We start from the raw sequence: 22890 nt of genomic DNA on the forward strand, positions 1-22890 counted from the left end.
ACACGCTAAACGGGGGATTGTGCCCTGTGTGAATGACACCCCAATAAAGCTGCTGACTAGAAAGGATAACTGCGGTGCTGGCCGCTGGTGTTTTCTCACTAGTTAACCGAGTCCTGGGTGTGGCGCCTCGGCCACAGTCCCGGCGTCCTCGCTCGTCTCCGCCTCCTTCAAAATCGCCGTGAACAGCCCGCAGTGGACAAGCCGTCACAGTTACACAAACAGGACGGCGGTCCTGGTGTGTGCTCGGCCCCGGGCTGCAGGGTGGCTCACTCAGCAGTTACCGATCCTGACCTTAGAGTGTGTATTCCCGCCCCCGCCACGGGTGCTTTGACTAAGTTTGCTTTTTAAAATACCGTGTTTTAAGAAGTTGTATTTATCTTGGTTTCTGAGGGTTTGGGGTGCTCCTGTGGTGTTGCCCCTAAGCCGGCTGGCCTTGGCCTGGTCCCCAAAGGGGTTGGGGGATGGACTCCAGGCTCCCAGCCCACAGAGCACAGGAAAGGGGAGCCCGGGCCTGGGGAGGTGGCAAGGCCCCTGCTTTGTCCACAGCCTCCCTCGGGGGGCGCATGACCAGTCAGCCCGGGAGGGAGCTGGAGATGCAGATGCTGATCTGGGGGAGACAGGATGGAGAGGGACGGGGAGCCAGAGGGGGGCAGAGAGAGGTTGAGGAGAATGGGGGGAGCTCGGAGCAGCGGAGGGAAGCCGGTTGGCTCTGGCTGGAGGCCCCAGGCCCCGGAGGGCACCCCTTTCCGCCCCCAGTGCGCCCCCCCCCAGCGGGAGCCCCAGGGCGGCCGTCAGAGGCGCCTGGGGAGGGCCCTCCAGCCGCCGCCGCCTGATGCATATCGATCGCCCAGGGTCGCCGCGGGGGCACCAGCTGCCTGGGGAGGGGCAACCGCACATTAGCCGCCAGGACCACTCCCCGGAACTGGCTCAGGTGCCCGCGGCCTGGGACCACCGGGCGGCGGCCGCTGGCTCCGCAGAGGCAGCCCCTGCAGCGGGCGGGCGGGGAGTGGGCCAAGAGGGGGTGCAGGCCCTGAGCCCCGCCTGGCTGCAGGTCCCTGGAAGCCCAGCTCCCCAGTAGCTCCCTGCTCACAGCTGGTGCCCTCCGCCCTCTGGGTCCTCCAGCCTCTGAGCCTCTGCACCTGCCTGCCCATCGATTCTCACCGAACTGGGCCCGTGCACTCTGGCTCTCAGCTCGGAAGCAGATTCCTGGGGAAGCCCTCCTGACACCCCCCCCAGACCTGGCCCCTCCCCTGCTGACCCTTCCCCTCCAGACCCCCCCAGACCTAGCCCCTCCCCTGCTGACCCTTCCCCTCCAGACCCCCCCAGACCTAGCCCCTCTCCTGCTGACCCTTCCCCTCCAGACCCCCCCAGACCTGGCCCTTCCCCTGCTGATCCCCGGACCTGGCCCCTAACCTGCTGACCCCCGGACCTGGCCCCTCCCCTGCTGACCCCCGGACCTGGCCCCGCCCCTGCTGACCCCCGGACCTGGCCCCGCCCCTGCTGACCCCCGGACCTGGCCGAGCACCCACCTGTGCACTTCCTGCGCGGCCCGGAGCTGCTCCCAGGAAAGCTGGCGCTTGGTCTAGTGATGGGGCCGTGGACTGGTCTCCCCAGGTGTCTGTGCGTCTTTCGGGGGCCCCTCCCTGGACCACACCTTCCTGCGGACCCTGGCCTGGCAGCTGGGGGGCCTGGCCCACCTACCATGAGGGAATAAACGCAAAAGCGAGTCAGAAGGCAAAACTGGCAGGACTACCCCACCCCCCTTCGGGCAAGGACCTCTCCCCTCCCCGCCCGGGCCCTCGTCCTGGCTCGGGCAGGAGGCAACCAGTCCATGTGTTTCTCTCACGTGGACATCTCTCTGTCTCTCCCGCCCTCTCTAAAACCCGGTGAGCAGTAAAAAGAAGTGGGCTGCCAAGGGCATAACATGCTCCACTGGGTGTGGGACCTGCAGGCCCCCTCGATCGCTGCTCTGGGTGGGGGTCTGGGTCTGGGACGGGAAATTTTCTGATGGGCCATGTGGCAGCACGGCTCTCCCCAGCTATGGCTGCCATCTGCCGCTGGGCACAGCCCCCAGGCCCCGCCGGTACCTTCTGGAGAGCCTGAGGCCGGCCGCTTTCCCCGCCTCCTGCTCTGGCTCATCAGCCTCCTGCTCCTCCTGCTCACACTGCTCCCTCCTCCCCGCCCCACGCCCACCACTGCCACCCTCCTCTCTGCTCTTGACCAAGAAGGTTCCTCAAAAGAGGCACCTCTCTTCCCATGCTCTCTTTTAATATATATATAATTATTATTTTGCTTTTATTGATTTCAGAGAGGAAGGGAGAGAGAGATGGAAACACCAATGATGAGAGAGAATCATTGATCAGCTGTCTCCTGCACGCCCCACACTCGGCATTCGGTGTCCTGGTCCCATCCGCACACTGGATCCAGGTGCTCTCCATCCTCCTCAGACCCTTTCCGCCCTCATCCGCTCTCCCCCTTCTCCCTGGCTGCTACCTCCCGGCTCTGCGGCACCAGAGGCTCAGAATTCCAACCCTTCTCAACGGACTCTCCTCCCTCTGTGGCCCTCCTCCCTGCCTCCCCCCTGCCCAGTGCTATGGCTCTTCAAACACCAATATGTGCCGACAATTCCCAAATTTATCTCTACAGCTCAAACCTCTCCCTGGAGCCCCAGGCTTGTCTGTACATCTGTCTCCTCAATGTCGGCACTTAGAAAGGGCAGGGCTGCCTCCAGCTCCAACAACCCCTCGCCAGCGAGGAGATGGTGCCTTTCCTAGAAGTAGAACTTCTTTTGTCCCGCCCGTGTGGCTCAGTGGTTGAGTGTCGACCCAGGTGGCAGGCTCACTACCCAGTGGGGGGGAGGGGGGAGGGTGTGTGTGCAGGAGGCAGCTGATCTGTGTTCCTCTCTTGTCGGTGTTTCTATCTCTCTACCCCTCACCCTTCCTCTCTTTCTAAATTCAATAAAAATATATACTTTTTAAAGTATAACTGCTTTTCAAAAAAAAACAACTGTGCGCCACATATCATTCTGTCCAGCTGTAGGCAGGCTGGACGAGAGAAAACAGAACCCACCTGCCTGCTCCAGGCTGGGCTGGCCAATCCCAGACTGGCCATTGTGTACGGGAGTGTGGGGAGGGGCCGGGGGGGGGGGTGAATGGAGGAAGGAGGGGAGAGGGAGGGGGAATGGAAAGGGGGTTTGGGAAGGGGGAGGGAGGTGGGAGGAGAGGAGAAGGAAGGGGAATGGGGAGGGAGTATGAGGAGGGGGAGGAGGGAAGGAGGAAGTCCTGGCTCTGGGGCTCAGACAGTAGCATCCAGCTTAAATTCACCCGAAAGGCAGTTCCGTAGTCAGACTTGTTGTTTAATCTGCGGAGGGAACAGACGCATCCCGGTAGGCACAGGGGCGTGGCTGTGCCAGGTCCCACCCCTCCGGTGGCCTGGGTCTGCCCAGGAGGCGCCTCCCTGGGAGCGACAGCCCTGGCTGGGCGCACACCCATGTCCACCTCCTGCTCACTCTGCCGGGCATCCGGCCACGGGCACAGGCGGACCTCCCCTCCCGCCACCCCGCCTGGCAGGTGGCCGCGGCAGGTTCAGATTGGGTGGGAGGGGGTGGGAATCAGGCCTGAGAGAGGCTGATGGACAGGAGGAGCCCGCTCTCGCTGCCCCTGACTTCACCCGGGGGAAGAAGCTAACAGTTACACCAGTGATTTCCCACCGTGTGCCGCAGAAGTGTTAAAACAAGCAATACCGGCCTAGGTAGTCAGGGCACTGACCTTTTTTCCCCGAGACTGTCAAGTGAAAAATGACAACGGCCAACACAACGGCCATCCGGTGTGAACGCCCGGCCTTGGACCATAGAGATATAGGGTGTATAATAAGAGTTGCATCTTATTGGTTGAATAATCCTAGTGAAGTTGCATCTGATTGGTTAATTCTTGGTACCCGAATCCTTATGCACAAGTAAAGGCACCTGACTTTTTAAAAAGTCACTGTGGGGCTCAGTGGATAGAGCATCAGCCATCAGACTGCAGGAAAGTCCCAGGTTCGATTCCAATCAAGGGTATGTACCTTGGTTGTGGGCACACCCTCAGTAGGAGGTGTGCAAGAGGCAGCTGATCAATGATTCCCTCTCGTCGATGTTTCTAACTATCTCTCTCTCTTTCTCTCTATAAAAAAATCAATAAAATATGTATTTTTTTAAAAAGTCACTTTGGGAAACCACAGTGAGTATCAGCTCACACCTGTCAGAATGGTTATCCTCCGTAAAGGAGCAAACGACACACGCTGGCAAGAATGCACTGCTGGGGGACGCAGACGGTGCACACCGCGGAGAACAGCATGGAGCTACTTCAAAACATTAAAAAATGGAGCTGCCTCGTGACCCAGCAGTCCCACTCCTGGGAACATATCCAAAGAAACCCAAAACACTCATTGGAAAGAGTATGTGCATCCCTCACTGCAGCATTATTTACAAAATCGCCGAGATTTGGACGCAGCCCCAGTGCCCGTCAACACAATGGAATACTACTCGGCCATGAAAAAGAAGGAAGTCTCACCTTTTGCAACATCATGGATGGACATGGAGGGCGTGATGCCAGGTGAAATGAGTCAGCCAGAAAAAGACAAGTGCCTCATGAGTTCACTTATATGTAGAAGGTAATGAGTAAAATTAACAAAATAGAAACAGACTCAGACAGAACACTGACAGCTGTCAGAGAGGAGGGGCGAGGGGTCTGAGTGAAGACGGTGAGGGATTAAGAAAAACCTCATAGATACAGATAACTCTAAGGTGATTGTTAAAGCAAAAGGGAGGTAGGAGAAGGTAGGAGAGGGTACAGGGGGATAAATGATGATGGAAGGGCGATGACTATACATTTGATGTATTATGGGATTGTACCCTGAAACCTACATCCTTTTATTAACCAATGTCACCCCAATAAATTCAATTAAAAAAACAAGTCCATTAAATGCCACTCTGGAGCAAAAGGGGTAGGTAATTACTATCATTACTTTTTAAAAAAAATAAATCTTTATTGTTCAGATTATTACAGGTGTTCCTCCTTTTTTTTTTTTACCCCATAACTCTCCTCCCCACCCCATGCCCTTACCCCCGCCACTGTCTTCACCCTTGGTGTAAGATTTTTGTCCAGTCTCCTCCCGCACCCCTCACACCCGCTTCCTCCTGAGAATTGTCAGTCCACTCCCTTTCTATGTCCTTGATTCTATTATAGTCATTACTTTTTGTTAATCAAAATTACATCTATTTTTTTTTTGTCAGATTGGCAAAAAATACATTTTTGGTGTGCCACAGAATTTCAGTCATTAGTCTCTGTGTGTGCCACGGGGTGAAAAGGTTGGAAGTCGCTGAGTTAGACAGACCTGTGGCCAGAACGAAACGCCCTGGGCTGCGCCCATCGCTGTGGGCACAGCCTGTGCCAGCGCCCGGGGCCCTCCCGGGAACAGCTGTCTGCGTTCCCCGGGCGAGGACAACCACGCTGAGATAACCAACACCGAGACCTCCGCGGCTCAGAACAACCGCGTTTAGTTCGTCCTGACGACGCGTGTCCGGGGCCGGTGGGCTCAGGGCTCGCCTGCAGGAGTCGCTCAGGAGCCCAGGGGTCACCTCTGTTGGAGGGCCAGCTGAGCTGGGTGGAGGTGATCACATGCGCCGCCCAAAAGCGACGCTTCCACCCCCGAACTCTCCGGCCAGAACCCATCTCCAGGCCACACCTAACGTCAAGTGGGTGTACACACCACCCTCCCGCATGCCCAGGGCGAGAGGGCGGATGCCAGGCTGGCAGGAGTGTCTGCCCCAGCGCCCCAAGCCCAGCGCGTCCAAACCGGAGGCCGCCCTCCGTCTTCCCGGCTGTGCTAACAGTCTCCCCCACTCTCCGGGGTTCGGGCTCCGAACTCGGGAGGTATCCTTGACCCCTCTCCAATGTCCCGTAACCACGAGATTGGTAAATCCTGTCCACTCCATTTTCTTTTTTATTTCCTTTTTTAAAATATATTTTATTGATTTTTCGTAGAGAGGAATAGAGAGTTAGAAACACCAGTTAGAGAGAAACATCGATCAGCTGCCTCTTGCACACCTCCTACTGGGGATGTGCCCGCAACCAAGGTGCATGTCCTTGACCGGAATTGAACCCGGGACCCTTGAGTCCGCAGGCCTATCCACTGAGCCACACCGGTTTCGGCTCCATTTTCAAAATATGCTCAGGAGGAAGTTGCTTCTGTCCACACGACCAGCCTGGCTGGAGCCCGCATCCTCTGGAGCCAGAGCTGTCACAGGGCCTCCTCGCTGCCACCTGCACCCCAATACACATTCTCCACCCGGCAGCCCCACGGCGCCCGCTCAGTGTAAGCTGGATGGCATCACCGCTCTGCTCTGAACCCTCCGGGCCCCCGCCTCCCCCAGAGAAAAGCCACCGTCCCTCCGGCGGCCCTCAGCGCCCCGAGTTCTGCGCCCCTTCTGCGATCCCTCCGACTTCACCTCCTCTCACTCCGCTCCAGCCCCTCCCGCCTCCGGGCTGTCCCTGGACGGTCAGCTCTCGCCGGCCTCAGGCCTCTGCACCGGCAGGCCCCTCTGTCTGGAGCATCTTCTCATGGGATCCCAGGGTAGCTTCCCTCCCCTCCTTTCAAACTATGCTCTAGCCGAAACTGGTTTGGCTCCTGGATAGAGCAGAAGCCTGTGGACTGAAGAGTCCCAGGTTCGATTCCGGTTTGGCTCAGTGGATAGAGCGTCAGCCTGCGGACTCAAGGGACCCAGGTTCAATTCCGGTCAAGGGCATATATACCTTAGTTGCAGGCACAACCCCGGTGGGGGGTGCAGGAGGCAGCTGATCGATGTTTCTAACTCTCTATCCCTCTCCCTATCTGTAAAAAAATCAATAGAATATTAAAATAAATAAATAAAACTGTGATCTCATGTCTCCTTCTCAGGAGTCCTGCACACCATCTCTGCATTCCCTCTCTCTTGCTTTTTTACATTTTTTTTTTCCAGACTTACCATCTTCCAACAATGGAAAGATTTCACTTAACGGTTTACTGTCTATCTCCCCAACGAGAAGGCAGGACAGGTTCATGGTCGTGTACCCCTCATCTGTGATAGTGCCTGGTCCATAGCAGGTGCTCAGTTAATACTGTTGAACGAACAAACCAAAGCATGGCATATGGCTAAGAGCTCAGGCTTGCCGAAACCGGTTTGGTTCAGTGTATAGAGCATGGCCTGGGGACTGAAAAGGTCCCAGGTTCAATTCCAGTCAAGGGCATGTACCTAGGTTGTGGGCACATCCCCAATAGGGGGTATGTAGGAGGCAGCTGATCAATGTTTCTAACTCTCTATCTCTCTCCCTTCCTCTCTGTAAAAAAATCAATAAGATATATTTTTTTAAAAAGCTCAGGCTCTGGAGCCAGGCTGTTGATGGTTGAAGACCAGGTTGGCCACTTACTGTCACGTGACTTGGTGCGTTTGCTTAGCTTCCCTGCTCCTCAGTGGCTCATCTGTGCAATGGGAATGAGAGTGATACTCACCAGGCGGAGTTGTACAGGTCAGTGAGCTGAAGAATGCATACAGAGCTGCTGTACAAAGACGTGCTTGAGATACGGCGGCTCTTACTATTTTAAACGTCGGCCTTGTCATTCTCCTTCTCTCCCCGTAAGGAGTCAGGGAGTGCTCTGATTATGGGCAAAGATTTACATATGGTAGCGTTCATCACAGCGTTCTTTTAATAGTAAAACTTTGAAAACAATCTAAATTTCTAAGACGACGGGATTCGTTAAATAAAGTATGGCACACCCCTTTGAAGGACTACCAGACGGCCATTAAAACGCAACTTCTCAAGGAATATTTAATGGCCTGGGACAGGGAGAAAGCAGGACCTAATTCTTAAAGTCGAGTCCTGGGTAACTGGTGGTTTGCTTTACTATTGTTCTTTAAACTGTACCTACCTTCTTTCCCATGGATTAAGTGGTTTATAAAAATGCAGGAAAAAAAGCAAGGTGCAAAACTCTACCACCCCGATGTAAATTTCCGTGTTTTTTACACGCTCCTTCACGGTCACAGAAGAAGAAGAAGAAGAAAAAAGACTGGAAAGAGACAGACCAAAATGTTAGCAGGGGGAGCTCCCTCTGGGTGGCGAGGTATTGAAAGATCTATTCTAAACCATCACTTCTGTGGCTGATGTTCTCCAGACTCTGACAAGGAACATGGAGGCTGAAACGCTTGAGTAATCGGGGGAAGGGGGTGTGAAAGATTTAGGTCAGTTTTCCAGCCGCTGGTCCCACGGCGTGTGAGAGGTGATCCTTGAAAGGGCGGTTCCATGGGGCAGGCACGTTTGACAATGGTAGGGTGAAGGGAGGACTAGTGAGCCCACCTCCAGGGTCTTTCCTGGGGCACCCAGGTGGCTCTCAATCGGCAAGCGGGGGCCCCTGGCTGCACAGGGGCTCATGGGAACCCTGGGTGTGAGGTGGCCCTGGGGGTGCTCGGTGCCCCCTTCCCCGCTCTGGGGCCTCTGAGGGCTGTGCTGGGACTTCAGGCTTCCCCGGACAGGAGATGGAGCCTGGGCCTGGGTCTGCCTCCGGGGCCCCTCTCTGAGCCTGTGTCCACACACACACACACACACACACACACACACACACAATGGCCCTCCCCTGCATTGAGTCCAACCCAACTGGCCATGAGTTTCCAGATTGGGTTCGGGGGTCACTGATGCCCCCATGATCTCAGGGTATTTGGATGAGAGAAGCGATCTGTCCTCCCAGGAGACCTGCAAGGTCCCTGGACACGAGGCTGGCTTTGAGGGGTCCCCCGGGTCTCACGTACCACCCAGGGAACCCTGCCAACGCCCCACTGGGAAGCTGCCCCAAGACCCCCTCCCTCCTGCCCTCCGCTCCCAAGTCAAGACAACCAGCTAACCCAGGCCTCACAGGGCTCGTCCCCGTCCCCTGATTCCTGCTCCCTCCTTTCTGAAGACCCCATCGCCTCTCCTCCTCCCCAAAGCCCCAGGGTTCTCAGCCCTCCCGGGGTCCGCTGGAGAGCTGCTCCTCCACGCACATCCCTGCGGGCGGCGACGGGGAGGCACCGGCCTGTTTCTCTGGAGCATCCCGGGCCCAGGCTGCTTCCGGGTCCGTGCCGCTGAGCCACCCTCTTCCCGGGCTTCCGTGTGCCCTCTCTCCCAGAGAGAGACAGGAAGACACGCCCGCTTCTGACCACCGTGGACCCTTCTCCTCACCGAGACCCTTCTCCTCACCGAAGACCCAGGACTGGTCTGGAGGAGGGGGTGGCAGGGGGGTGAGGGGGCAGCTGGGACCATTCCTGCCATGTTTCCTCGGGGCCTCAGATTTGTCGGGGTGCACTCCTGCGACAGTGTACACCCCTGGGAAACACTCATTTTTGTGGGTGTGATGTCTTGAGGGCTCTGTCCCTGTGAATCCCAGTGTGTGTGTGTGTGTGTGTGTGTGCGCGCGTGTACGTGTGTGTGTCTGTGTGTGTCTGTCTGTCTGTGTGTGTGTGTCTGTGTGTGTGTGTGTGCGTGTGCGTGTGCGTGTGTGTGTCTGTCTGTGTGTGTGTGTGTGTGTGTCTGTCTGTGTGTGTGTGTGTGTGTGTGTGTGTGTGCGTGTCCATGAACGCCAGCAGCTGGGTGTACATGCGATGTTAACAGGGTTGAGTGTCAGGTATTGCATGTGTTCACACGCCATGCTACCCTGGCAGAGTGTGTGGCTCTGGGCACGGGAACCCCTGGCACCCGAGTGGCCGCTGGGAGCTCTGGGCCCCTGGGCCTGGCCCTGTGGGTTGGAGTCCCAGCCAGGCAAGCGTCTGGCAGGGCCATGGGCACAACCTCACCCCCATGCCTCCCCACCCCGCCCAGGGAGGGGCTGGGAATTCCGAACAAGCGAGGGAGGGCTGAGGACGACACCCCTCCCCACACACGCACGTTCCCCGGGTAACTGGTCTCTGAGTGGAGTCAGCCACGTCCTCTGAGGGGCTTCCCGGGAGCCCGAGGGGTCAGAGGTCCCCCAGGGCTGCCGAGTCCCCACAGGGGAGCCCCAAAGAGCCCTCCCTGCCCCCACACAGCCAGGCTGAGCCGCCGGGGGCACCTCACTCCTGCCCAGAGGGACCAGCTTTGACTCCCAGCCACAAGCAAATGGAGTGGGGACCCCTGGCGCCCCAGCATCTTCCCGCAAAATCAATCACCCTGCCACAGCATTGGCGGGAAGCGGGGGCCGGGCGGGAGGGCTCACAGGCACCTGCTCCCTTGCGGGGTGGCCTTGGTGGGGGTGGGGACAGGCTGTGGGCACTGGTAGGGACCCCCATCCCGAGCCCCGGGCCCCTCCCTGCTGGCACACCAGGCCCTGAGCTGAGGGTGGAGTGGGTAGGAGTCACCCAGGGGCACTGACAAGGGTGGCAGACGTGGATGCAGGACGGCCCTTACCCCGAGGCTGGGGTGGAGGGAGGCGGAGGAGGGAGAGTATCATTGGCTTGCGCCTCGTTAAGTGTCTTCTGCGTGGGAGGCTGGGCCTGATTCATTCATTCACGTGTCCGGGGCCTTCCCCACCCCCCGGCCGACCGGGAGGTGACCGGGCGCCCCTCGGCACTCCAAGGAACAGATGAATGATGCTCAGCTGTGGGTGTGGGCGGCGCCTTCTGACGTGGCCTCTGCGGCCTGGATGCCCCATTAGAGAGCCATCCCGGCCCCCGGGAGAGTCACGGGGAGCCGTCCCATTGCTGGGCACAGAGGGGGAGATCCCGGTGCCGATGCAGCCCTCCCCCCACCAGGGCTACCGATAAAAACCACCATCAGTGCCTCCCATGGGCACCAGCGTTAGCTGGTGGGGGTGGCCGGGGAGCATACATCCTCATTTTCACCCCATTTCACAGATGAGAAAACTGAGGCTCAGAACAAATGAGTCCATAGCACTGTGTTGGGACAACTGGAAGCTCATGGGGAGACCTGAGTGTTGGGGTGTGTGATGAGAGGTGGGGGTGCTGGAGTTGTGGGGGAGGGAGGACCATCTCTTAGATGTGTTCTGATGGAAAGAGCACAGGGTCAGGCATCCTGCAGCCTGGCTAGAGCGCTGGCCCCTGCCTGGCTCGCTGAGCAAGCCGTGTCTCCTCCCTGGGCCTCTACTTCCCCCTCTGTAAAATGGGTGAATAATCCCGGCCCAGCCCTGCCCGGCGGGAAGCGGCAGGGAGCTAACCAACCGGTGCTGCAGGCTGGGACAGGATGGGGAAATGGCAGGGCAGCGAGCTGCCAGCTCGGAGGAGTCTCAGCCCCCGTCTGCCTCCCAGCCTCGACATGCCCAGAGGGGGGCAGCCCAGCGGGACCCTGGGTTCCAGGACCTGGGACTCTGCCCAGCCCGGAGCTCCAGAGCCACATGCGTCTGGGCCCCACTCGGCTCCCCGGCCTTCCCGCCAGGCTCGGGGCTGACGGGCCCTGGGCCGGGGGTGACGTGGAAACAGAGTCAGGCAGCCGAGATCCGCCGGGAGCCTCCTCCTGTCTCAGAGCAGGGGAGGGGCCCCGGCCAGGGTGCCAATGTGAGTATGAGCTGGAACGGACTGATTGGATGGGGCTGATAAAGGCAGGCTGCCCTGGTACCTCAACCCCCCCTCCCAGCTCCCCCTCCCTCCACCCCGCTGATAACATCGGGGCTGAGCTATTCCGGCTCCCCATTCTCGGTGACGAAACCCGGGCTCGGCCGAGCTGGCTAGCACTGCAGTTACCAAATAGCCGTAATTGAGATTAATTTGGGCGCCTGATTAGGTCAGCCCTCACAGGCACCCATTAATTAGTGGGGGAGGCTCAGAACCCCAACAGCTGGGCCCTGCACCCCGCAGGGGCTGGGGCCATTGGAGGAGGGGGTGCTGAGAGATGCCCATGCGGGATAGGGGGCAAGCCGGGCAGAGCCTCCCCACCCCATGCCACTGGCTCAGCCCCCACCCCCAGCTCAGCTCCCACCCCCAGCTCTTCCCCCCCTGCCCCGGGGGGGGGGGGCATCTGGCTTTGACCCACAGGCGGCTGTTGAAGGGCTCATTACAGAAGTGGGGAGAGGTGGGGAGAGGTGGGGGTGACGGGCTGCTCCTTGGACATCAAACAGCTCTTGCGAAACTTCCAGAAACTTCCAGATGAGTTCAGCGCAAATGAATGCGCAGCAGACAATGAGGTTCCCTCAGAGACACCTGGGCAGGAAAAATGAAGGGAAAAGCGCCCCAGGGCAGCTCATTTGGGGAATTTTTTTCTGAACCCAAAACACAACCCACCCGTCTGCCCCGGAGGCCAGAGGTGGGCCTGCGCGCCCTGGCTCCGTGCTGGGCTGGCAGCGAGCGGGGCACACACGTGTGGCCCGGGCACAGGCATGGAAGCAGAGAGCTGCATCGTAGATGCATGTGCAGAGCCGGAAGTGCCGGGCACACACGTGTGGTGGCACCCTCCCGCCCCCCACCCCCGGAAGGCTCCCCGTGGGCAGCTGGGAGGAGGCCGGGGGGAGGGGGGCAGGGTCGTCTGGGGGGAGGGCAGAGCCCGGCCCCAGCCCTCCAGGGTGGCAGAGCAGGACGCCCCCAGTCTCAGGCTTGCTGGGCCCTGGGGCATCATTCCTCCTGAGTGCCAGGCAGGTGCCCCGCCCACCGCCCCGCCCGCTCACCTGACTGCTCCGGTTAATTGCCTGGTGTTTTAGCTTTTCCCTGCGCCTCTCACGAGGGACAGAGCAGGCTCTGAGTCACCAGGCTCTGGTCCCGCTTCCACCCACTCTGGAGCCCCATCCTGGCCCCCGCCTCTCCCCGCCCCGGCCCCTGAGGTGGCGGGCCTGGCGGTGTGACTGCGGGCGGAGCCTGGGGTCCCGGGTCTTCAGTGTCCCTCTGCCGCAGCGCCCCGGGGCCCAGGCCCGCCCCCCCCCGGGGGGAGCCTGATGGAGCCACCTCCTCCCTGCAGTGCATTTGCAATTCATGGCTCCAGCGAGATTGCATTAGGGCCTGGCTGTCACTCGTGATGAATGTCGCTTGTTTTCCAGAAAAAAACGGGCCTGGGATGCGGAGTGACAGGGCTGAGGGCGGCAGGGGCCCTGTGCGGCCTGAGGACTGAGGCGCGGCCCGAGTCCCTCCTCCGTGGCCTGCCGGTGGCCTCGGAACTCCACTCCTCCGCCCCCCACACCCTTTGGGGGTCACCAAGCCCTTTGGATGCCCTGTCCCCGCGGTTCTCCCAGCAACCCTGCGGGGAGGGGGGTGGGAAACTGTCCACTTGCCAGATGAGCAAACTGAGGTTTTCGGGAAGAGCAGGCGGGTGAGAATGTGAGGGCCGGAATGGGAGAGGGGTCCTGAGGGGGGTCTGGGAGACTTTGGGGGAGGCCGGCTAAAGGGGCAGGAGGAAGACTCCCCTGCAGGCCCCCCCCCCCCCACTTTATCCTAGTGTGGGGATCAGGAGCTGAGCCAGGGACCCAGAGCTGCCGTCTGCCCGTCTCTGCTGACACTTTGCCCTCTCTCCCTGGTCCTTCGTGTCCACAGGAGAGGAGCCCGCAAGGCTGGGGCTCTGGGCAGTGCCTCCTCCGGATGGGGGCAGAGGGAGCTCTTTCCCTCCCCAGCCCACCCCAAACCCAGGGCCACAGCCAGGTCCGGGAACAGGGAACTGAGCAGCAGGAATCAGCGGGAGGTCCCGGGTGTCCCTTCCCCCAGCTTCTCAAAGAGCCCAGGCACCCGGGGCCTTTCGGAACAGAGAAGTCTGGCCAGGCCTCCTTGATGACCTGCTCTGGCTCAAGAGTCCACCATGGCTCCCACTTTCCCAGGGTTTCCCACATTCTATTCTGTTTTCACCAGTGCTCCAGCCTGGCAGAACAGCAGACAGAAAAAAAGAAAAGAAAAAAAAGGACTGTCTTGTGAGGCCCCTTCACTGGATAAAGGAACAACAGCTCATCTGGGTAGACAATGTCACCCCAATAAACTCAATATATATAAAAAAATAAATTAATTAATTAAAAAAATTAAAACAAACTAGAGGCCCAGTGCCCAAATTCGTGCATGGGTGGGGTCCTTGGCTTGGCGGGTGACCGGGGCTGGCCGGCTGCGGGGGCGGAACCCTGGGAGGTTGGCTGGCTCTGGGAGGTTGGCTGTGGAGAGCGCTGACCACCAGGGGGCAGCTCCCGCATTGAGCATCTGCCCCCTGGTGGCGAGTGCGTGTCATAGCGATCTGTCAACCAGCCATCTGGTCGCTTGGGCTTTTATACAGAGAGAGAGCAATAGTTCACGTGGGGGCAGTTTTTCTCATGCTCATCTCTCTGATTTCACACAACTTAGCCCAAAGGAGGTGGGTGAGGCAATGCCGACCCCGGGTCACAGATGAGGAAACGGAGGCAGAGTGCACAGCAAGAGGCAGAGATCCATCTTGGGCTGTGACTGCTGCTTTGTTCACTGGTGTAGCCTTGTTCCTAGAACAGTGCTGCGAGAGTGAATGAATGAGTGAGTGAATGAGTGAGTGAGGAAATGGCTCAACAGGAGAGTGTGGGCTCCTGAGCGACGGAGCCACAGGGCCAGGGACTCGGGCCCTTGATAACCCTCTCTGACCTCCCTCTGTCCCCTGTGCCCTAGGCTGGCCATAGACAATCTGCTGGCAGAGCCTTAGGAGTTTTCCCATGTTGAGGCCATGGGCGTGGGAGCCTGGCTCCCTCCCAATCAGAGGCCAGGTTCCTGGGCAGCCAGCCCCACCGCCCCAAACCCACCCAAAGGGGCAGGGCAATTAGATGAGAAGGGGGAACAGCATTGGCTGGCATCAGAAGCCCGAGTCTGACCCCAGATATGCCACTAGAATAGCAGCTGCTGTGGCCGGGCACCCTGCTAAGTGGGCACTGACTCCCCATGGCAATCCTCTGAGGTAGGTGCTGTCTCTGCCCCCATTTCACAGACGTCAAATCAGACTGAGACTGCGTGCCTGACCATACCCTGGGTGCCCTGGATCCCAGTGGCAGGCCGTTCTTTCTGGGCTTATGATGCAGCGAGTGCCGCCCCTCTTGTGGCCCCTTCCCCCCCCCCCAACCCTCCCCAGCCCAGCGCCTGTCCTGGCACGTTCGTCCAGTGGGGAAAGCCTCGCCTGCAATGCCAAGTGTCCCCTCCCATGTGCCCCAGGGTGGCCTCGGGGACCTCACTGCCTGGGGCATCCCCGTGGTCAGTCCAGTGCTTGGGTTTTCCTTGGCAACAGTCCTAGACCCCCCGGCCCTGGATCAGGCTGCCGGACAGGTTTCCAGAATCCAGATGTGCCCCTCTCCGGAGGAGCAGATGTTGGTCCCAGCTGCCCGATGTGGATGGCGGCACCACAGCTCTGGAGCAGGCCCGGGGCCGAGCTCAGGGCCAGCCTTGGACCCGCCCTCCAGCTGCGCCTTCCAAGAGAAGCATGGAGCCATGTGAGAACGCTCAGAGGCGGAGAGTCGACCTATGAACCAGGACATCACGGCTCGATTCCTGGTCAGGCCACATGCCTGAGCTGCTTAATCCCCAGTGTGGGGTGAGCAGGAGGCAGCCAATCAATGATTCTCTCTCATCACTGATGTTTCTATCTCTCTCTTCTTCTCCTTTCCTCTCTGAAATCAATGAAAATCCTATATAATAAAAACCTAACATGCAAATCAACTGACCAGCAGAATGATGGGCAGAACAACCAGTCGCTATGATGTGTACTGACCACCAGGGGGCAGAAGCTCAATGCAGGAGCTGCCCCCAGCAGCAGTGGCAAGCAGGCAGCGCCAGGCCAGCCAAGGTGGGTGCCATCAGGCGCCCCTCCCATTGCCCCGCCAGGCACCCCACAGAGGGAGGTCACTGGCAGTGGCAGCAGGGAGCTGGGCCAATGAGCAGGTGGCACTAGGCCAGGCAAGGTGGGTGCTAGCGGTGCCTCCCGATCCCCCCACCAGTCACCCTGCAGATTGACCCTGGTCGCCGGCCAGGCCTGGGGACCCTACCCATGCACAAATTTTGTGCACCAGGCCTCTAGTGTATTCTTTTTTTAAAAGAACTCTGGTCTGAGGGAGCTCTCGAGCTGGAATCTTGCCATTGTCCAGCCGGGAGGCCCTGGGCAGCTTGCTGTGCCGCTCTGAACTCCGGCTCTCTCCGCTGAAAGACGGCCTTGACCATGCCTTCCATCCAGCAGTGGTACGGGCCCATGTGTTCTGCATGAAAAGCACCAGACACTGCCGGTTCTTGGTGGGCGGGATAGATGACAGGAGCCATTCTATCGCCTGGGGGTGCGGTTCTGTGTTCCAAGCCCCCGGGCACCACCCCGCCTGGTGCCTGGGTCCCATCCCTCCTGTCACCTACCTCCGCTGCTGCGCCACCTCCACGGCCTCTGTCACACCAGCTGCCACCACCGCCATCCGGGCACCCTCCGAGGCCCAGATGCCCGGGGCCCTGCCACACCCTGCCCTCCCCGCAGACAGCTCACCCAGGTCCCCAGAGCACCCCCTTCTCCTCACCCCGGGGCCCTCTGCACCCCCAGGGGCTCCTCACAAAGGCCTGGGCCCCTCGGCTCCCGCAGCCCGGCCCCCCTCCCCTCCCCGCCCCGCCCGGCTCTGCCCACATCCTGCCGCAGCCCCGTGTCTGTTTCATCAGGCCCAGGATGGCTTTTTAAATAAATCTAAAAAACTCCACTTCCTCCTTGGCAAGTTCATTTTAAGTCATTTTATCTCTTTCCCCCCTATATTTTTCCCAAATAATGTGATTAAGTGACTCAGCGCCGGCTGCCTCTGGCAGGCCTGGCTTCTAATTCAGTTTGCGGACCGCCACCTCTGACCCCACTCCACTCCCGGCTAAGAGAACACTTAAGGGCTGATCCACCGCTTCCTACAGAGAGGCCGGCGGGGGGCGGGGGGAGGGGGCCGCGAGGGGTGGGGGCGGCGGCGGGCAGGGGGGGTTCGCGAAACAAACTTTCACATAAAATTATGGTATATGGATAATTGAGAAGTTTAAAAACATGAATCTAATTGTGCGGTCCCCGGAGAAAGCCATATTGAGCCACCCTATAAGAGGCCTGGAATCTCCCGATGATGATTTATTGCTAAATCCTAGTATTTTTCAATACATTATAGTTTTTAAATTGTGTTTAAATTGAGTGTAGAGGAGCAGAGGCCATTAGGAGATGCAGAAATGATGATTATATTTAAATATTCATGCACGCAGTACCTTATTATTGAATCTGAACACTAACAAAATCAATATTAAGTGCGGTTTGACATGAATTTATTTATGAATTTCGACTTTCTAAGTACTGTATTTTTTCACTCAAAAATTGTGAGTATAATGTAGTAATGATATCAAAACACAGTGTCAGGGAGCATTAGCTGGGGAGGTTATAAACCTCTGGATTCAGGGGCCCCAGATTGCCCTCAAAAGTGCTTAGTACACAAAACCCGATTCCTTTTTTTTTTTTTTTCCCTTCCCTGTTTCTGAAGCGTGCAAATCCACACACACTCGGGGCGGGCGGCGGAGGTGGGGGAGGGAGGCTCAGTGGAGTGGCAGGCAGGGCTGTGGGCATCGGCTCAGTCTCTGCTGGGGTGCAGGGGACCGGGGTTTTTTTTGTGGGCTCCACGTCCTGAACCAGTCCTTCTGGTTGGGGTGGGGAGGGGGAAAGGGGTCCCAGGGGATCTGATGCTGTGAGGCACTCTTTATTCCTAGACTTTGGATTCTGGGAACAGGGGAAACCAAGGCATAACCTGCTAGGAAGAGAGGCTGCGCCCCCATAGGGTCCCGCCCCAGGGGCACACCCAGGGCAGAAGGCCGGGACCAGACCATGGTACGGATGTACAAATGACGGGTGCGCACCCCTCACCTTCCCGGGCCCTGTCCCTCTCCATCCGCAGCCTCTCCTGCGTGTGGCCCGGGACCCTCCCCTGCCTGGTGCCTCCCAACCTTCCAGAGACCTGAGGGCTGCCTGTGGCTTAGCCCCTCCACCAGCCCCTCCGCACAGCTGCCCACGGTGCCCATCACAGAGAGCCACTTCCCATCATATACCCAGACCTCACGGAGCCCTGTGCACACGTGTGTGCGCGCACACACACATGAATATACACATACACACACACCTGCCCCATACACACACATACACACACACACACACACAGCTCTCTCTCTCTCACACACACACACACACACACACAGCTCTCTCTCTCTCACACACACACACACACACACACACCCCTCTCACACACATACACACATACCCATACACATACATATTTACTCACATATATCCACACACATGCACACACAGACACGTGCACGCACTAGGGGATCAGGGGCTGCCTAGGGCGGACCCCATTGTTAGGTGGATAGGGGCTCCTGGAGACGTGGTCTTTTCGGAAAGAGGCAGCACCCGTTCCCCTCTCAGCCTCCCACACCGTCACACAGACCTGAGCCTGACTGCCTGTGACCCCAGTGTCCTCCAAACAGACTCCTCCCCCCCCCCACATTCCCAACCCACAGACACCCGGGGCTGTGCCCCCAGGGCTGGCACCCAGGCCCACACGCCCTCACCCCCACAGCACCCAGCCCTCCCACCCAGAACTGTCCCCGCACAGGGCGGGGTTCCCTAGCACACGTGCAGGCACACCCCCTCCAGCAGGCAGCCCTGCACACACAGTCACCCCAACTCCCCAACACCCCAACTCCTCCGGCACACGCAGCCCGCCCTGCCGCTGGCTGGGGACCCGGTGAGCAGCGGCCCACAGCGGCGGATGCCACCTGGGGTCAGGGTCAAAAAGCACTTAGCCGCTTTGATTCAGAATATTCATCAGCCGTGGGGGAGGGGGAGAAAAAACCCAACCCCGACCCTAAACTCTTTTCCAGTAAATCGATGTATTTTCCTATAATTTTATTAGGAATATAAAAGGAGCCTTTTCAAAAGTGCTTAGGACGCAGAAAAAAGAGGCGGGCGATGGGAACATTAGTCTGTCTGTATTAGCAATCCCATAGTCACATTTTATTGTTACTGTCAGGATGCAAAAGCTGTGCTTAAAACAAAATAATACATAATGTATTACTGAGGCATAAACATCAGCGAGCCGCGAGCGGGCGGCCGGCGTTTTATTTTAAAAAGAAGATGCAAGAGGGGGGGGGAAAAAAAAGATCGAGGGCCAGAGGGTGGGGGAGGGGGTGCGAACAGCCTCTGGGGATCGGAGAGCAGAGCTGGGACCCCAGGCTCAGAGGAATGGGGACCCCAGAGCAGAAGTGGGGGTGGACCCCCCAGGGATGATTTTAACCACAATGTCACCCCTTTACCCGGGGAAAATCTGTCCCCCAGTGTAGCCCCGGCTCAGGGACCTGCCACCTTCCAGCCTCGCTGTCAGCATGGTGTGGGCACAGAGCTCAGGCCCTGACCCTCCCCCTCACAGCATCCCCGGGAAGGAGGCTGGGCAGCTGTTCGTGTCCCCGTTTTGCAGGTGACACTGAGGCTCAGAGAGGGACGGTGGTCGACGCCAGGTCACACAGCAGGAAGTGTGCTCAGGTCGGGAATCCAGGGCAGAGCCCCAGAGCCCAGGTCAGTGCCCTTTGCACTGAGCCCAGCTCCCCAGGTGCCTGACAGTCTCCAGACTGGGCTGCTGGGCCCATAGGGAGAGATGGGGAGGTATGTCTCTCAGCCCCACCCTGGCCTCCATAATCCACTCCCCAATATCTAGTGTGATCTTCCAAAGTTCAAATTAGATCTTGTCTCTCCTGTGCTAACACCCTCCAAACAGGGTCCTCCCCCACGAGGGGACAATCTGCACCCCAGCAGGGTCCTCCCTGGTCTGGCCCTGCCTCCCTCTGGCTTCTCCTCACCCATCCCCTGCTTCTTTCATGCCCCGAAACACATCCACTGATCTCCACCTCATTCCTCCAATCCACTAAACTCCTTCCTGCCTATGGTCTGGACGCCTGTTGTACCCTCTGCCTGGAGAGTCATGTCTGGCCCTTTATATTAAATACTAGAGGCCCAGTGCATGAAATTCATGCATGGTGAAGGGGGGGCATCCCTCAGCCTGGCCTGCACCCTCTCCAATCCGGGACCACTGGCTCCTAACTGCTCACCTGCCTGCCGGCCTGATCGCCCCTAACTGCCCTCCCCTGCCAGCCTGATTGCCCCTAACCACCTTTGCCTCAGCCCCCGCTACCATGGCTTTGTCCGGAAGGAAGGATGATGTCTGGTTGACAGCACTTCTTGTCTTCTCTCTTTGCTTCTCGCTTACTTGTTTATTGCCTGTTTCCCCTCCAATAGAACATAAGCCCAAGGAGACAAGGGCCTTGTTTGTCTTGTTTACTGTGGGGTCCCAGCCCCTGACCCAGGCACGTCATTGAAGGATGGACGGACAGCCCGGCCACTTGGCCATCTTCGCAGGCTGAGGCCAGGGTGCCTCTGAGCCCATCTGGCCTGTGGCTGAGCCTGTTTTGCTCCCCAGAGCCACCCTTCTTGCCCGCAGTACCAGAAGGAAGAAAGGGAGACCAGGGAAGAGAGAGAAAGGAGACAGAAATCCTGAGGGTCTCGCCGCTGGTCAGGGGCAGCCGCTGACGTCCTGGCTTGGGGATGCCCAGGAGGTCCACCCAGATGCCGCCAGCCCCCTCCGTGCACCCCCACTAGGGGAGGTTCCAGGGCCCCTCCCCAACCTTATAAGGTTCTGAGGCCGGGAGGGCTGTCCCCCGGAGCCCTGTGCTCTGCCTGCCTCCTCGCGGGTGCTGCGTCCTCCTGGGCACAGGTAAGGGGGCGGCAGCAGCCGAGCCTCGGCCTCCCCACTCTTGAGCTCACATCCCTGCCTCTGACGCGGACCCAGCGCCTCCGCAGGTGGAGACCTCACAGAAGGGCCAGCGGTCCTCTCGGGAGCTGAGGCAGGATCCGGGCGGGAAGGGCCAGAAACAGGAGCGCCTCTCCTGGACCTGCCTGCGGGGCTCACATCGCCAGCCCCGGGGCCTCAGAGCCGGGACCGGGTGGCCCAGCAGCTGCAGAGCCTTGTCATCGGACTCCCAGGTCCAGGAGCCAGCCTCAGGGGCCAGCAGGGCCTCCCGCCCTCCATGGGGGCAGCCTCCATCAGCAAGGGGGCCTCGGAGACCCCGGGTGGCCTTCCAGCCCCATAAACCCAGACACTCACCATTGGACTGGAAGTCTGTCTCCCCACTTCACAGACCCGCACACCCAGGTGCCTCGTCACTGTGCGCCGGATGGACAGACGATGAATGAGTGAATCTTTCTCATGTCTGCATCCCCAGTGCACAGCGCTGTGCTTGGTCCAGAACAGATGCTCAGGAAACACCTGCTTGTTGAATGAATGAGTGAATGGGTTTTATTCTTCTCTGGATCCCTAACGCCAGCACACAGCACACAGTTGTCAGTGCCCATCATGCATGTGTGCCTATGTGTATATATATGTATGTGTGAGTGTGTAGGGGTAGGTGTGTGTATGTGTGTATGTGTGGCTGTGTGTGTGTGTGTGTGTGTGTGTGTGTGTGTAGGGGGTAGGTGTGTGGGTGGGTGTATATGTGTGGCTATGTGTGTATGTGTGTAGGGGATATATGTGTGTGTGTGTGTAGGGAGTATGTGTGTGTGTGGCTATGTGTATATGTATGTGTGTAGTGGGTAAGTGTGTGTATGCGTGATGCTCAGAATTTGTTGCTCAGGGTTTGTTGACTCGAAGGGAATGATGAAGCTCTAACCACAAGGGCCTGCCGGCTCCGAAGGGGCTGCTGTAGGAGCTCCGGCTTAGCCTGGCCCTGGGAGCCCCGTGTCCCAGGTCTGGGTGCCGTGGCCACCACCTTCCTGCCACACCCTCCACATGCGTGGGGCAGGGGTGAAGGTGAGGAGCCTCCTCCCGCTGGCACAGGAACAGATAGGTCAGAAGTGGGAGGGAGGGAGAGAGGGAGGGCTAGGAGACAGCCAGACCCCTGCCATGGGCCCCTCCTAACGGGTGGCATCAGCCCCAGCCCTCAGCATCCTGCAGGCCCCTCGCCTGCCCCTGGGGCAGGACCAAAGGGAAGGGCTCCCTGGTGCACTCAGTACGTCGTGGGGGGGTGGGGGGGCACGTAGAGGGGGAGACAGATTCTCCTTGGCAGTCTAGAGAGTCCCGGCATTTTCACAGGGGCACACGTTAATATTTAAATGACTTCCCCGTGGCACGCCCCCTGCCTGCCTTGGCTTCCCCAGGTGAATTCGGAGGCGCTGGAATAGTCTAATTTCCCACACAAGCCATGTCAAATATAATTTGGGTGCGAAGCTGGTAATTATACGTAACATCAGTCTGATGTTAAAAACACTGAAAAATTTAGCAAGAAGCGACTGCGGGAGAGACATAAGTCTGAGGCCCAGCCAGAAATGAGGCAGGCCCGGCCCCGCCAGAGCCAGTCTTTAATTAATAATAGCATGTTTTCAGGGACTCAGAGGACGCAGGTCCCCAGCTGTCTAAAACTCCTTTGTCTACCAATTACCAGCATGGGGGGGGGGGGGAGCAGGGGGGAGCACGGGGAGCGGGGGGGGCGGGGGCGGGGGCAGGGGGGAGCACGGGGAGCGGGGGGGGGGGCAGGGGGGAGCACGGGGAGCGGGGGGGGGGGCAGGGGGGAGCACGGGGAGCGGGGGGGGGAGCAGGGGGGAGCACGGGGAGCGGGGGGGGGCAGGGGGGAGCACGGGGAGCGGGGGGGGCAGGGGGGAGCACGGGGAGCGGGGGGGGGCAGGGGGGAAGTTGCAGGAGCTGCCAGAGGTTGGGGCTGGGGCTGCTGCTCGCCTGTGGGCCAAGGTCCCGCTGCGAGGTGACCCCATCCTGCTCCTCTGTCACCAGAGACCAACCCGATGGGGCCAGGGTCTGTGGGAGGAGAGGGCTTGTCTCCCCTTGACCACGTGGGTGACCTGTGGGGAGGGGGAGGGGTGGCTGCAGGCAAAGCAAGGCTTGGGGGTCTGGAAACAGCGTTTGTGC

The sequence above is a fragment of the Pipistrellus kuhlii genome, unplaced genomic scaffold (genome assembly GCF_014108245.1).
Source record: "Pipistrellus kuhlii isolate mPipKuh1 unplaced genomic scaffold, mPipKuh1.p scaffold_m20_p_34, whole genome shotgun sequence".
Classification (NCBI taxonomy): domain Eukaryota; kingdom Metazoa; phylum Chordata; class Mammalia; order Chiroptera; family Vespertilionidae; genus Pipistrellus; species Pipistrellus kuhlii.